This window comes from Lynx rufus, unplaced genomic scaffold, assembly GCF_022079265.1.
Source record: "Lynx rufus isolate CCGP_SWC_20201006 ecotype Redwood Valley unplaced genomic scaffold, mLynRuf1.p SCAF_9, whole genome shotgun sequence".
Classification (NCBI taxonomy): domain Eukaryota; kingdom Metazoa; phylum Chordata; class Mammalia; order Carnivora; family Felidae; genus Lynx; species Lynx rufus.
In genome coordinates, this window is record NW_025814897.1 from 2,751,841 (window position 1) to 2,766,431 (window position 14,591).

Sequence of the window (14,591 nt, forward strand, 5' to 3'; positions counted from 1 at the left end):
TTATGTCATCTGCAAGTAGTGAAAATTTTGTTTCTTCCTTACCAATTTGGATGCCTTTAATTTTTTGTTGTCGTTGTTATTGTCTGATATCTCTGGCTAGGACTTCCAGTACTGTGTTGAATAATAAAAGTGGTAAGAGTGGGCATCCTTCTCTTTGTCCTGACAAAGAAATGTTGAGGTATGTCCCCTTTAAACCTACTTTGTTGAGGGATTTTTAATCATGAATGGATGTTGTACTTTACCCAATTTTTTTTTTTTTTTTACATCTACTGAAATGATCATATGGTTTTTATCCTTACGCTTATTGATGTCATGTATCATGTCGATTGATTTGTGAAAATTGAACCACTCTTGTGTCCTGGCAATAAATCCCACTTGATCTTGGTGAATAATTTTTTAAATGTATTGTTGGATTTAGTTTGCTAATATTTTGTTGAGAATTTTTGCATCTTTGTCCATGAGATATATTGGACTATATTTCTTTACCTCTCTCTCTCTCTCTCCCTCTCTCTCTCTCTCTCTCTCTCTCTTTTGTTGTAGTATCTTTTTCTGGTTTTGGTATGAGGGTAATGCTGGCTACATAGAATGAATTTGGAAGTTTTCCTTCCTTTTCTGTTTTTTCGATTAGTTTGAGAAGAATAGGTATTAACTCTTCTTTCATTGTTTGATAGAATTCACCTGTGAAGCCATCTGGCCCTGGGCATTGGTTTTGGGGAGTAATTTGGTGTTCAAATTTTCTGTTTCTCCTGTTTCAGTTTTGGTAGTTTATATATTTGTAGGAATTTTTCCATTTCTTCTAGGGTGTCCAGTTTGTTGGCATACAGTTTTTTATAATAATGTCTTACAATCATTTGTATTTCTGTGGTGTTTTTATTTCTCCTCTTTCATTTCTAACATTTGATCTCTCTCTCTCTCTCTCTCTCTCTCTCTCTCTCTCTGAGTCTGGATAGAGGTTTGTTAATTTTGTTGATCTCTTCAAAGAACACGCTCCTGGTTTCGCTGATCTATGTATTTATTTTTTAGTTACTATATAATTTATTTCTGCTCTAATCATTATCATTTTCTTTCTTCTGTTGGTTTTGGTTTTGTTTGTTCTTTTTTTTAGCCCTTTTAGGTATAAAGTTAGTTTATTGAGATTTTTTTCTTGCTTTTTGAGGTAGACTGGTATTGCTAGAAACTCCCCTCTTAGAAACACTTTGCTGTATCCCAAAAGATTTTGGACTGTTGTGTTTTCATTTTTATTCCTGTCCCTGTAATTTTTTATTACATCTTTGATTTCTCTGTTGATTCATTCATTGTTGCTTTTTTTAAACTTTTTTTTAAAGTATAGTTATTTTGAAGGTGAGAGAGCACATGAGCATAAGCACAGGAGAAGGACAGAGAGAGAGAGGGAGAGAGAGAATCCTGAGCAGACTCCACACTCAGCTCAGAGTCTGATGCAGGGCTCAGTCTCATGATCTGTGAGAACTTGACCTGAGCTAAAATCAGCAGTTGATGATGCTTAACTGGCTGAGCCACCCAGGAGCCTTTCCAGTCATTATTTAATAGCATGTTATTTAATTTTCATAAGTGTGTGCTCTTTCTAGATTTTTTTTCTTGTGGTTGACTTCTAGTTTCATAGTATTGTCAGAAAGGATGGATGGTATGACTTTTATCTTTATGAATTTGTTGAGACTTGTTTTGTGGCCTGATAAGTAATTGATTCTGGAGAATATTCCATGTTCCCTTGAAAAGAATGTGTATTCTGTTGTTTTAGGTTGGAATGTTCTGAATATATCTGCTAAATACATCTGATCCAGTGTGTCATTCAAAGCTATTGTTTCCTTGTTGATCCTCTGCTTGGATAATCTGTATTGATATAAGTGGGGTGTTAAAATTCCCTGCTATTACTGTATTATTATCGATTAATTCCTTTATATTTGTTAGTGTTTTTTTTTAATGTTTATTTTTGAGACAGAGAGAGACACAGCATGAGCAGGGAAGGGGCAGAGAGAGAGGGAGACACAGAATGTGAAGCAGGCTCCAGGCTCTGAGCTGTCAGCACAGAGCCTGACGCGGGGCTTGAACTCACGAACTGTGAGATCATGACCTGAGCCGAAGTCAGACGCTTAACCGACTGAGCCACCCAGGCGCCCCTATATTTGTTAGTGTTTTATGTCTTGAATGCTCTCATGTTGTGCATAAATATGTACAATAGTTATATCTTCTTGTTGGATTGTTCAACACAGTATCCTCCATTGTCTTTTGTCACAGTCCTTGTTTTAAAGTCTGTTTTGTCTAGTATAAGTATTGCTGCTGTGGCTTTCTTTTGATACCCATTTGCATTACAGATGTTTCCCTGTTCCCACATTTTCAATCTGCAGGTGTCTTTAGATCTGAAATGAGTCCTCGTAGGTAGCATATAGATGGGTCTTGTTCTTGTATCTATTTTGTCACCTGTGTTTTGTGATTGGAGCATTTAGTCCATTTACAGTGAAAATAGTTGTTGATAGATACGTATTTATTGGTATTTAGTTGTTTTTGTAGTTTTTCTCTGATCCTTCTCTTGCTCTCATTCACTCAATTTCTTAGATGGTATACTTGGATTTCTTTTTCTTTATTGTTTTTCTGTGTATTACTGGGTTTTGAGTTGTGGTTACCATTAGGTTTGTATATAACATCTTCTATATGTAGCAGTATATATTAGGTTGATGGTCACTTAAGTTTGAACCCATTCTTTACTCCTTTCCATCCCACTTTAGGGATATGGTGTCATATTTTATATCCTCTTATTTTGTGAATCCCTTCCCTGATTTTTGTGGATATACTCATTTTTACTGCTTTTATGTTTCTTACCTTTGTAGTCTTCTTTTTTAAAAAATCTTTTAATGTTTGTTTGTTTGTTTATTTATTTATTTATTTATTTATTTTTGAGAGACAGAGTGCAAGCAGGGCCTAGGGGCAGAGAGAGGGAGACACAGAATCCGAAGCAAGCTCCAGGCTCTGAGCTGTCAGCACAGAGCCTCATGCGGGGCTTGAACTCACAGACCATGAGATCATGACCTGAGCTGAAGTCAGATGCCCAACCGACTGAGCCACCCAGGTGCCCCATATCCCAGCTCTTGATTTCAGAGCCTGGAGACTGCTTCGGATTCTGTGTCTCCCTCTCTCTCTCTGTCCCTCTCCTGCGCATGCTCTGTCTCTCTCTGTCTCAAAAATAAATAAAAACATTAAAAAAAAAAAAAAAAAAGAGTTGGAGCCCTTACTGACCGAGCCACCGAGGTGCCCCTCTAATGCATTTTTAATTGTATTTATTGTGTTCTTCATCTCTAGTTATTTTTTTATTTCTTAGTTAAGGGTCTCACTATTTCTTGCACTCTCTTCTCATGTCCAGTGAGTGTCTTTATCATCATTGCTTTAAATTCTCTATCAGGCATATTATTTACATCTGTTTTTGTTTTGATCTTTTGTCGTGGTTTCGGCACGTTCTTTCATTTGGGACATATTCCTCTGTCTCCTCACTTTGTCTAACTCTGTGTGTCTGTGCGTGTTAGGAAAGTCAGGTACTTCTCTTGTTCTTAGAAGTAATATCCTTATCAAGAAGAGGTCCTGTGGTGTCCTGCGGTGCAGGGTACCCTGGTCCCCAGAACCTGGGAGTGTCTCCAAGTGTGTTCTCTTTGCCCTGCTGTGCCCTGGCTGCTTTGTCCTTCACTTGTCTGCAGTGTTAGGTCCCCAGCCAAGGTGGGGTGTCCATCATTACCAAGGTGTCCCTGGGGGCACTGCAGGGTCCCCCCTCCACACTGCGCATCGGTCAGGATGTGTGATGTTGTCCGGGTGTGCACGGGTGCCCTAGGATCATTGCCTCTACAGTGCTGGGACTCTGGCAGGGGTGACTGGAAAGGGCAGATGCACTGAGGTGCAGGCTGGGGGGAGCTTGCGCGAGCTAGGTAGGTGGTGCGTGTCGGGGCTCTGCTAGTTCCCACAGGTGTCCATGTGTTTATGCTGGGGGCGGAGGAGGGGAATGGTGGCTGCCAGCTGCTCGGTTCCTGTGATCCCTGCCTGTAGGGACAAGTCCTGAGGAGAGTAAACAACTCGCCCTCCTGTGTGCCCCAGGTATTTTTCCAGCTGCTGCTTCTGCACTACTTCTGAGGGCTCTTTGTCGTTCTTTGTGCGGGAGAGGACTCAGCTTCCTGTGGTCCTCCGGGCTCTCCCAGAAGTAAGCCCACTCATTTTTTAAAAAAATTCCAGTCTTTAAATCCTTCTGGTTGTAAGAACTCATGAAATGCGTCCCCTCTCGCTTTCAGAATCGAATGTTACGGGGCTTTGTCCTTGCCGTGTAGATGTTAGGAAAGTATGGTACCCGTGGAACCTAGAGAGAGTTATTTCACTTGGTGGGCATGTTGCTGGCATAATGTAAAGATTCATGTTGACATGTTACAAGTCACACTCAGTAGACTGGGGACATAGAAGCCAGACTGCAGTGGGTGAGACAGTACATCAGAGGTGAGGGTACAGAGACAACACATGAAGACAAGATGTTTCAAGAAGTGTGACATTGATGGGGCGGGGGGCTGCATGGCTCAACCGAAAGAGCGTGAGACTCCAGATCTCAGAGTTGTGTGTATGAGCCCCGTGTTGGGTATAAAGATTACTTGAAAATAAAATCTTTTTTTTTTTTTTTTGAAGTGTAACATTGACAAGCACTAGAGAACCGCAGCCATAATTGGAAATGATTCTGAACAAAGAAAAATGAGAGGAACATACTTTACATCCGGTTCTGTTACACCCTGACCTTCAGGAATAACCCTCATTTTATAGTTCTTGAATAATGCAGTAGTTTCTTATTCTAGCTTCCCAGTCTGTCCCTGGGGAAATCATGTGTCTGTTGACCCAGTATGGAGAACCCATTACATGCTGAACCCCAGACTTGTCCTCTGATCCAGCAGTGAAGAAGGCAGTCCCCGGCCCACAAGGCTGGGATAGTGACACAAGCAAGCAGGAAAACCGGCGATGTGGAGATGTATACCCGTGCTGAGAGCCCTGACAGGTGGCTGCTAGGCTTGGCGACCCAGAGTGACTTCCTGTGACTCGAGAGAAGCCAGGCGAAGTCTGAGCAGCTAGGAGACCTGAAGCAGGGAGAGGGTGACACGGGGAGGAAGGTAAAGGTTCACACAGCAGTAACAGCCTGCAAAACGGCTTCAAGGGACAGGGGGTTCGATGGACTCTCAGCCTGTTAGTGTGACTGGAGCATGGGCTGGAGGTGAGGGCTGGGGAAAGCCGGGGTCCTGGATGCAAGCTCTGCTTGTGTGCCTCTTTCTGTGTTGGGACACTGAGGGACCTGATTGAGGCTGGTCTAGAGTTGCCGTGTTGGGGACACTGAGGGACATGACCGAGGCTGGTCTGGACAGAAAACCCTTTAAACAAATGTTAAGGTAACGGCGGATCCACCTTTTTTCATAAGATTTTTCAAAGCAGCTTTGTAAATGTTTGAACCACTACGCCAGCGCTAGGGAGGTAGAAAGACATAGTGGGAGAAAGTGGTGCGAAGTGTTGAAGTCAGACCTTAGCTTAAACACTCGTTTCCAGCTGGCTCAACATTTAGACAGTGGAGAAATAGTGGCCAGACATACACTCTTACTCTTTTAAGAAAACGTTGTGGGTTTTCATCATTGTTGTTCATTTTACTCTTGTTGAGCAATGTGTGTCACCAAAAATATACCCTACACCTAGGAAGTAAGTACTTAGAATACGGTAGTTTTTTGTATTTCTTCTGGTGGAAGCAAAACACAGAAAGCATGTATCTTATGGACGTCACATGCAGATAAGATTTCAGCTAATATGTGATATATTCTTCCTTGTGTAATTATTTCCTAAAAGATACAGTATTTCAAACAAACTACATAATAATTTATTAAAATATTGCTAAATAATAGGCATCCCTATTTCTAGCATGGTATTTTTTTTACATTTATATGTTTCCATTTTTGCCAGATCTTTAACACATAAAAAGGATTTTAGTGACAGATTTTTCTGCCTGGAAAAATAAGAGAAATAAAAATGAAACCACCAGTCGATTCCCAGCTTCAGTCCATGTAATATAAAAATTACTACCTGACGTAACAACACAGCAGGGGGTTTCCGTCTCTTAGAGTGAATGCGTGAAAAGAACGTAAACTCTGCACACCTGAAAATCTTTTGAGTTGTTTCCTTCCCTATGAAAACCAGAATGTACCTGGTACCGGTTATCCCATATAAAGCTGATTGTGAAACTCATTAGAATTCAAAGAACATTCCAGAGGAGATGAATAAAAGCTTTGGTTATTTTGCATAAGTAATGGTAAGCTCCTGAAATAAATGTGGAAAAGTTTTTATATGTAGCAGTTAAAGTCTGTGTTCTTGTTCTCTTGTGGAAAGACACATTTATATGCTAATGAATTCTACTTCAACAGGATTCTGTATTTTCAAAACATCTCCTGGTATCACTAAGGGGCAAGTTGTTCCCGCACCCACCAGTATTCTTTCCCAAACGATAAATTAGAGCACTTGTCATGAATTGAAATGAAAGCCTCTTATGTTTTATAAAGAATTAATGATAATATCCTAGGTTGGTATTTACTATTTACAAGACTGTCCTGTGTTTCCTGTGCGCACACACACGTGCACATATATATTTGCATAATATGTACATACTTCATGTTCTTCACAGCAACCCTGTGCTGCAGGTACTATTATTACTTACTTGGTACAGGTGAAGAAACTGATGCGGAGAGGTTAAGAACTCGCTAATCGTATACACTCACAAGTCCTGTAGGTAGGGCACTTGATCAAATACAGAACACCCAGGTAAATTCGAATTTCACATAAGTAACAGTATTGTTTATAGAAATATGTTCCAGATATTCAGTTGGATATAATTAGATTTGAAATGTTAACTGTCTGTCTGAAAGTCAGGTTTAGCTGCGTATCCTGTATTTTGATTTGCTAAGTCTGGAAACCCTAAGTGGAACAGAGATTTCTAGTTTGGCCGCAGAAGTTGTGCTCTTTTCCATGACCCTGAGTCAGTACTTGGTGCATCAGATAAGAAGGTTGAGGGGGCACCCCGGTGGCTCAGTTGGTCAAGTGTCCGACTTCGGCTCAGGTCATGATCTCACTGTTCCTGAGTTGGAGCCCCGCGTCGGGCTCCACACAGAGAGTACGGAGCCTGCTTGAGTTTGCCTCTCTTCCCTCCCCCCACTCGTGCTTTCTGTCTCTCTCAAAAATAAATAAATAAATCTTTAAAAAAAAAAAAAGCTTGATAGACAAAATGAGGGGCCTAAGGTACTGGAAATCAAATACTGGGCGAGGACAGCTTGAGGACCCAAAACACAGCACAGCATTTCTTCCTTGTTTGCAAGTCTGTCATTGGAGTCGTCGTCGTGGGTGCTACCTGTGCTGGAAAGTCCTTCCTGGGCACTAGGCACAGTGCTTCCTGCCCTGCGTACGGTAATTCATGTTTTAATTTCTTTTAATATTCATTTTAGAGAGAGAGAGACAGAGCGTGAGCAGGGGAGGGACAGAGAGAGGGTGACAGAGAATCAAAGCAGGCTCCAGGCTCTGAGCAGTCAGCACAGAGCCCTACGCGGGGCTTGAACCCACCAACCGTGAGGTCATGACCTGAGCCGAAGTCGGACGCTCAACCGACTGAGCCACCCAGGCGCCCCTACATTAATTCATTAATTGCAGATATTCTTTCTGTTTAATAGGAGGGTTCAGAGAGGTTAATATGGTCTTCGAGTGTCACACAGCTAGGAAGTGGTTTGAATTCCAAGCAGGTGCCCTTGTGCTGAACCTGAGATCGCCTTTCCTACCTGGTAATGTTACCAGCCAGCGGTTGTCTGATTTTAGCTTCCATCACCGTCTCCCACATGAGGACTAGTTAAGACCCAGATCCCTGAGCCCCAAGTCCGGAGTTCCTGCCTCAGGTGTTGTGGTGTGGCACTCGGGGAATTAGAAGAGTCTCCAGCTGCTGGTCTGGAGATGGGCTGTGAGAGCTGTCTCCCGTCTGCAGTTCTGTCCCCCCTTGGGCTGCAGTCCTGGGACACCCCGGGTTGGGGGGCTTCTAAACACCAGAGATTTATGTCTCACAGCTCTGGAGCCTGGGGAGTCTAAGCTCAACGTGGCGGCAGGTTCAGTGTCTGCATAGACCTGGTTCCTGCTTCAGAGATGGCTCTTGTCTCATTGTGTCCTCCTGTGACTGAAGGTGAGAGAGCTCTCTGCTCTCTTTAAGAGAACGCCAGCCCCATTCATTAGGGCTGTGCCCTTCTGACCCGGTTGCCTCGCAGAGGCCCCACCTCCTAAAACCATCCCACGAGGGGTTAGGTTTCCACGTAGCAGTTTGGAGGGACATAGTCCTCACAGGGGTTTTCCTACCAACGATCCAAACATTCAATGAAATGAAGGTTAGAAAATAGAACCTTAACAAGAAAATTAATAGTATCTGTGAGAAGAAGACACAGAACAGAAAAGTGAACATTTAAGTAGCCACATGTGGTATCTACGTGGCATTTTCTGAAAATGTTTAAGCAGAATGCGGAATAACCACAACACCTGATTGATGGGTGCTGAGGGACCTCGTTCAGGGACTGCGATGAAATGAGTTTATTACCATTTCAGATGTTACACATGTAAGCTGGCTCTCCGTCCAGAAAATAATGCGGAAGGACTTAAGGACTGTTTTCTATTACCCATGACCTTTTGGGGATGAAGTTTTTATCTTCAGCGTGGAATCAGATGTGTACAAAATCCATCCGGTATTAATAGTTGCTGCCCTTGAGTATGCAGCTAACCTTCCCCTCAGGAAGCTGGGGATTGTGTTAAAAACAAAAAACACAAAAATACTACCTTTGACCCAGCGATCCCCCCTTTCAGGAGTGGATACAAGGAAATTATTACATGGTGACAGGCTTCTAAAGATACTAGTCACAGCTCTGCTTCCAATAGAGGTAATTGGGGACTAGCTGTATCAAGCTGTCAGGGCCCCTGTCATGCTGATCTTTTCACTTCCCTGAGCCCGGGTCCTTTTCACCCCAGGGCCTTGCTGGTTGGCTCCTTCACACCTTTGCTGGGTCACCTGATGTGTTCTCGTGTTTCGTATGCTTTTTGGAGTTAGTTACGGGTATATGCTGCTGCCTGATTCGTATGTGTTCATCTCCAGTACGTAACGTCCTGCCTGCTGGACTCAACACCATGTGTAGCACTGAGTAAGCACTGGGTGTTTACTAAATGAGTTGATGCATACATCCCTTCCAAGATTTCTGCCTTAGAGATTTATTTTTTGGAATTCTGTATACTGTTGATTGAGCCTTTGCAGTGAAAAGTGCCACAGATTGTCTGTGTTAGGTGACTCTGTGCCATTGGTATTTTATAGGAACTGTGGTATTCAAGTTCTGGGTTTTTGTTGGATGATGGTAGTATCTCTCTGCTTTAAAGAAGAGAATATTGCTTAATTAGTCGGTAGGTTGAACTGGAACCTCTATTTGCCAGTTAAATTTTCATCAACCTCGCTAATCAAAGAGAATGCAAAAAGTTGTCTTCCAGGCATAAACCTTTTGAAAAATTCAAGTGAAAAGAGGAGATGAGCAATACATTCTATGCACCATTGGGTCAATGCCTTAGGTATATGAACGGTTTCAGGGACTAGAATTTATCTCCCCATATTCTTGATGTTGTTAACTAATTGAAAAATTAACAATTAGCCCTGAATAGGGACACAGATATGTTCTGGCAACAAACACACATAAAAAAACCATGTTCATGTAAAAATACTCGAGAATACATTAACTTAAGGTACTTCTGACTAAAATCATCAAATACTCTGCAGTAGCAGTGATGAGCCCAGTTTGTTCTGGGCTCTGCGGTAACTTTATATCTGGACATATTGTTCTCCACTTGTCCTTAGAATGCTGGGCTCTTTATGACAGTCCCTCCCCTGTTTGTTGATACAGCTTACAAACTTTCAAGCTTGTGTATGTATCCTCTGTTGTGTTGAAGCTGAAGTCTTGCTCGTGGTAAGTCCTTTGATGTAATTTTAACACTAGCTTGAAGATTGGGAGAGAATTTTAGGGGGTTGGGATTTATTTCTATGTTTGCAGTATCTGAGTGCAAACCCATGCCCCCGATTGTTTTTTACTTTGTTAGTTGTGTCGGTAGGGTTCAGTCAGAGAAACAGAACAACAGGAGATATGTAGGGAGAGATTTATTGCAAGGCGTTGGCTCGCGTGATTCTTGGGGCCAGTAGGCATGTCTCAAATCCATGGTGCGGGCTGTCAGGAAGACATGCTGTCCCTGGACACAAGTTCAAGCTGCCGTCCATGGGCGGAATTTCTTCTTCTTCAGGGAAGCCCCAGATAAGCCATATAAAATATTTCACAGAAACACCTAGCTGACTGATTGAATTCCTGGGGACCACAAGTTGAGAAATTAAACTATCGCATTAGTTTGCTCGTCTGAACTACAACAATTGTGTCTTGCATACTATTAAATAGAAAAAAAAATTCAACTATAGAAGTGAGGTAATTGGGATAGAAACTCTTCAAATTCCCTTTCAGCTCCACATTATGAAAAGTGAGATATTTCCCAACGGTAAGACCAAGATTTCATTCCCACGTTAAAGGGTTGCTGGATAGAAGAAAGATGGTGATCCGGAAATAGGATGTTAGGTAAGGCTTTCAAGGACTATGGGAATGAAGCATTATTTTCATAATAGTTCTGTTTTTTGCATAACAGTTCATGAATCTTGACTGGTAAAATATCAAAACCTTGAAAAATAGGAAAACACAGAATGTGTGTGAAGTGGATATTTTTAAACATACCCTTACAAAAAATGTCTGCTGCGCTCCAAATATTTCAAAATTACCAAATATTCAGTAGTCCGTGAATTTGTAGGTATCTTCATGAGTGTAAATTTGAACGCTTGGGAAAATTGCAGAAGAAATGGGGCGTGTGAGGGAGAGAGGGGTAGGAAGAGAAGAAGAGGAAAACTTCTTGGAGAAAAATGGCAAGTTGCTGTATTCTTTCTTTCTGCATAGACAGACTTATTCTTTCTTTTTCTTTATCTTTTTTAAGATTTCGGAGATGTTTAGTTTATGTAAAGCAGAAGTCAGTGTGTCAGATAACACAGATGCTGTCCACACAAAACGGGGATTGAAAGATGTCCCTGGAGAATTCTGCAAAATGGGTAGATGCTCTACTGAGACATTGTGCTCTTCTTCCCCATCCCCTGTTTTGCTCTGACTTGACATCTGGCATAGTAGAAAGTGGATTCATACATTAATGTATCGACCGTTACTTTGTGACTTCTTTATTCTGCCTTTCTTGTCAGTACTTTATGGGCATGTTTTATGTGTTAACGGTTAAATTTTCTTTAGTTCCAATAATGAAAATATTTTTAGAAGACCGTTAGACGTTGTTGAAAATGTGATGATAGGAATACACAGGCATGGTAGTCTGTTATATACTTCCAGTCATAGAAATGAGGGAAAAATGGGAGATTGCTATCTGCTTCTACTTTTCTGACCTCATTTATCCCTTCAAAGTTTTGACCATCTACCACTCAGAGAAACTCTATGAAAGTCAGAAATAAGGGGATATATTGGGTGATGGGGATTTTTCAATACCATACATGGGTGAAGACCACCTGAGAATTTTCTAGGTGAATGTCTTTGGGTCATCCCACTGTTCATTATAACTAAAGGTGCCAGACATTGTAGGGAAGGAAGGTGTAAATGCATCCTTTTTTTATTTTTAGTAGAGATGCAAATAAAATCTGTTGCAGTAGAGCAGATAATCCTGGTGACTCTGTTTTATGGCCCTGGATATTTTCTGGTCTTTTTCTAACCAGGCAATTTTATCTTAGAATTTATCTCTTCCTGCTTAATTCACTCCTTTCTCAATTAATTTTGGAAATGAAAGATAGTGTGTACAATCATATTTAGCAGCTGTGTACAAGCTGAGTATACTTATTCTGTGTCATTTCATATTTTGTGGGGAGATTTTTTAGTACGAAAACCATTAAAATTAAATATCAGAATTAAATAAATATCAGACTTCAAATTCATGGATGGAAAGTTGTGAAGATTTTCACAACCAGTGGAGTATTTTTATATTTTTCTTATAGGGACACATACTACTTATAAATGAAATTAAATGTACTTAGAGTGTAATTTCATTCATTTATTTCTAATCAGTGATCTTCCAGAAGAAATGTAAGTAATCTCTAGAGGACAATAGCCTCATTTAGAGCCTCTGCACACTTTGATACACTATGTCCAAGACTCAATTCCTGATTAAAACAGAACAAAATGAGCAAACCCTAAAATAGGGGGAAAAGACCATAGAATAAGAACCACAAGTGATTCAGATATTGTAGTTAGCAGAGGGAGACTTTATAAATAACTGTGATAAACATTTGTAAAGAAATAAGAAGATTTTTACAACAGAGATCCGTAAAAATAGAACCAGATGGAAATTCTAGAACTGAAAATAAGACAACTGAAATTTGAGATCAAAATTTTGGCTAAAAAGCAAGTAAGACAGAACAGAATAGAAAATTCCTGAAATGGGAGATAAATCCATAGAAAATAACAGATTGGAAAATGAAGAGAGAAAAGGATAGAAAACACACAGAAGATTATGAGACATATGGTACACAGTAGAGGATCTAAAAAATATTCAGTGAGAGTTCCAGATGGAGAAGATACAGAAGACGCATCAGGGCACTATTTGAAGAGACAGTGACTGACGCTTTTTCACAACTTAGGAAGCAGATTGCATCACAGATTCAAGAAACTATGAACACCAAGAAGGATGAATACAGAGAACTACACTGTGCACATTATGGTCAAACTGCTGGAATTCAGCCAAAGACTGAAAGAAAATCAATTTAAATCAAAAAATGGGAGGGGGCGTGTGACCATCAACAAAACAATAATGTTCTCGTGTGTTTCTCCAGAAATGATGGAAACTACATGGGGATGATATGTTCAGCTTCCTGACATAAAATAACTGCTGGTCTGGCTCTAGAGCTTCTGAAAATAAATTAAAATATAAAAAATAAAACAAGGACATTTAAGGAAAAACTGAGATAACTCCTTGAAAGTGGAAGAAATACTGAGGGCAGCTTATGAGGCAGGTGGATATCCCAAAATCTGAGATAAAGATTTTTGTATGAGAGATAAAGATTTTAGTAAAAATATATACATGTGTGAATTTAAATGTCAGCCATAAAAACAAAAATACTGTTTGCTGGTTTGAAATGTATGTGTGTAGAATGAAATCATACGCAAACAATGGCACAAGCATAGGTTAAAAGGCAGTTCAAGTATTAAAGGTAAACAGGAAGATAGCACCGATCTCGATTGGGACGTGATGGATTCTAATTCTAGTATCTCTCATGAGTCATCAGTGCGCATTAAAATCTTTACAGAGGATCCTGGGAAGATGGCGGGGTAGGAGGACGCTGGGCTCACCGGCGTCCTGCTGATCACTTAGATTCCACCTACACCTGCCTAAATAACCCAGAAAACCGCCAGAGGACTAGCAGAACGGAGTCGCCGGAGCCAAGCGCGGACGAGAGGCCCACGGAAGAGGGTAGGAAGGGCGGCGAGGCGGTGCGCGCTCCACGGACTGGCGGGAGGGAGCCGGGGCGGAGGGGTGGCTCGCCAGCCCCCGAGTCTGGCTGGCAAAAGCGGAGGGACCGGACGGAGTGTGTTCCGACAGCAAGCAGGACTTAACATCCAGAAGGTTATAAGTTAACAGCTCTGCTCAGAGAGCAGGAGGGCTGGAGGACAACAGGAGGGAGAGTTGTGGAGCCCTGGATGACAGAGCGCAGCTTGGCGGGGGAACAAAGGCGCTCGCCAGCGCCATCTCCCTCGACCATCCCCCAGCCAAAATCCCAAAGGGAACCGGTTCCTGCCAGGGAACTTGCTTGCTCCGCGCAAATACCCAACGCTGTGCTTCTGTGTATCCATCCCTCCGGTGGGTCTGACTCCCTCCTGGTGCCGCAGGGCCCCTCCCAAAGCGGATCTCCGAAGAAAAAGCGAGCTGAGCCTGCCCCTCCCACCCCCCGTGCAGCTGGCCGATTCACCCTAGCTAATACACCAGATCCCCAGCACCACAAGCCTGGCAGTGTGCAAGTAGCCCAGACGGGCCACGCCACGCCACGCCACGCCACGGTTAATCCCGCCCCTAGGAGAGGGGAAGAGAAGGCACACACCAGTCTGACTGTGGCCCCAGCAGTGGGCTGGGGACAGACATCAGGTCTGACTGCAGCCCCGCCCACCAGCGCAAGTTATTCAAGACAGCACAGGGGAAGTACCCCACAGTCCCGCACCACTCCAGGGACTCTCCAAAATGACCAAACAGAAGAATTCCCCTCAGAAAAGTGTCCCAAAAATAACAACAGCTAACGAACTGATCAAAAATGATTTAAACAATATAACAGAAAGTGAATTTAGAATAATAGTCATAAAATTAATCGCTGGGCTTGAAAACAGTATAAAGGACAGCAGAGAATCTCTTGCTACAGAGATCAAGGGACTAAGGAACAGCCAGGAGGAGCTAAAAAATGCTATCAA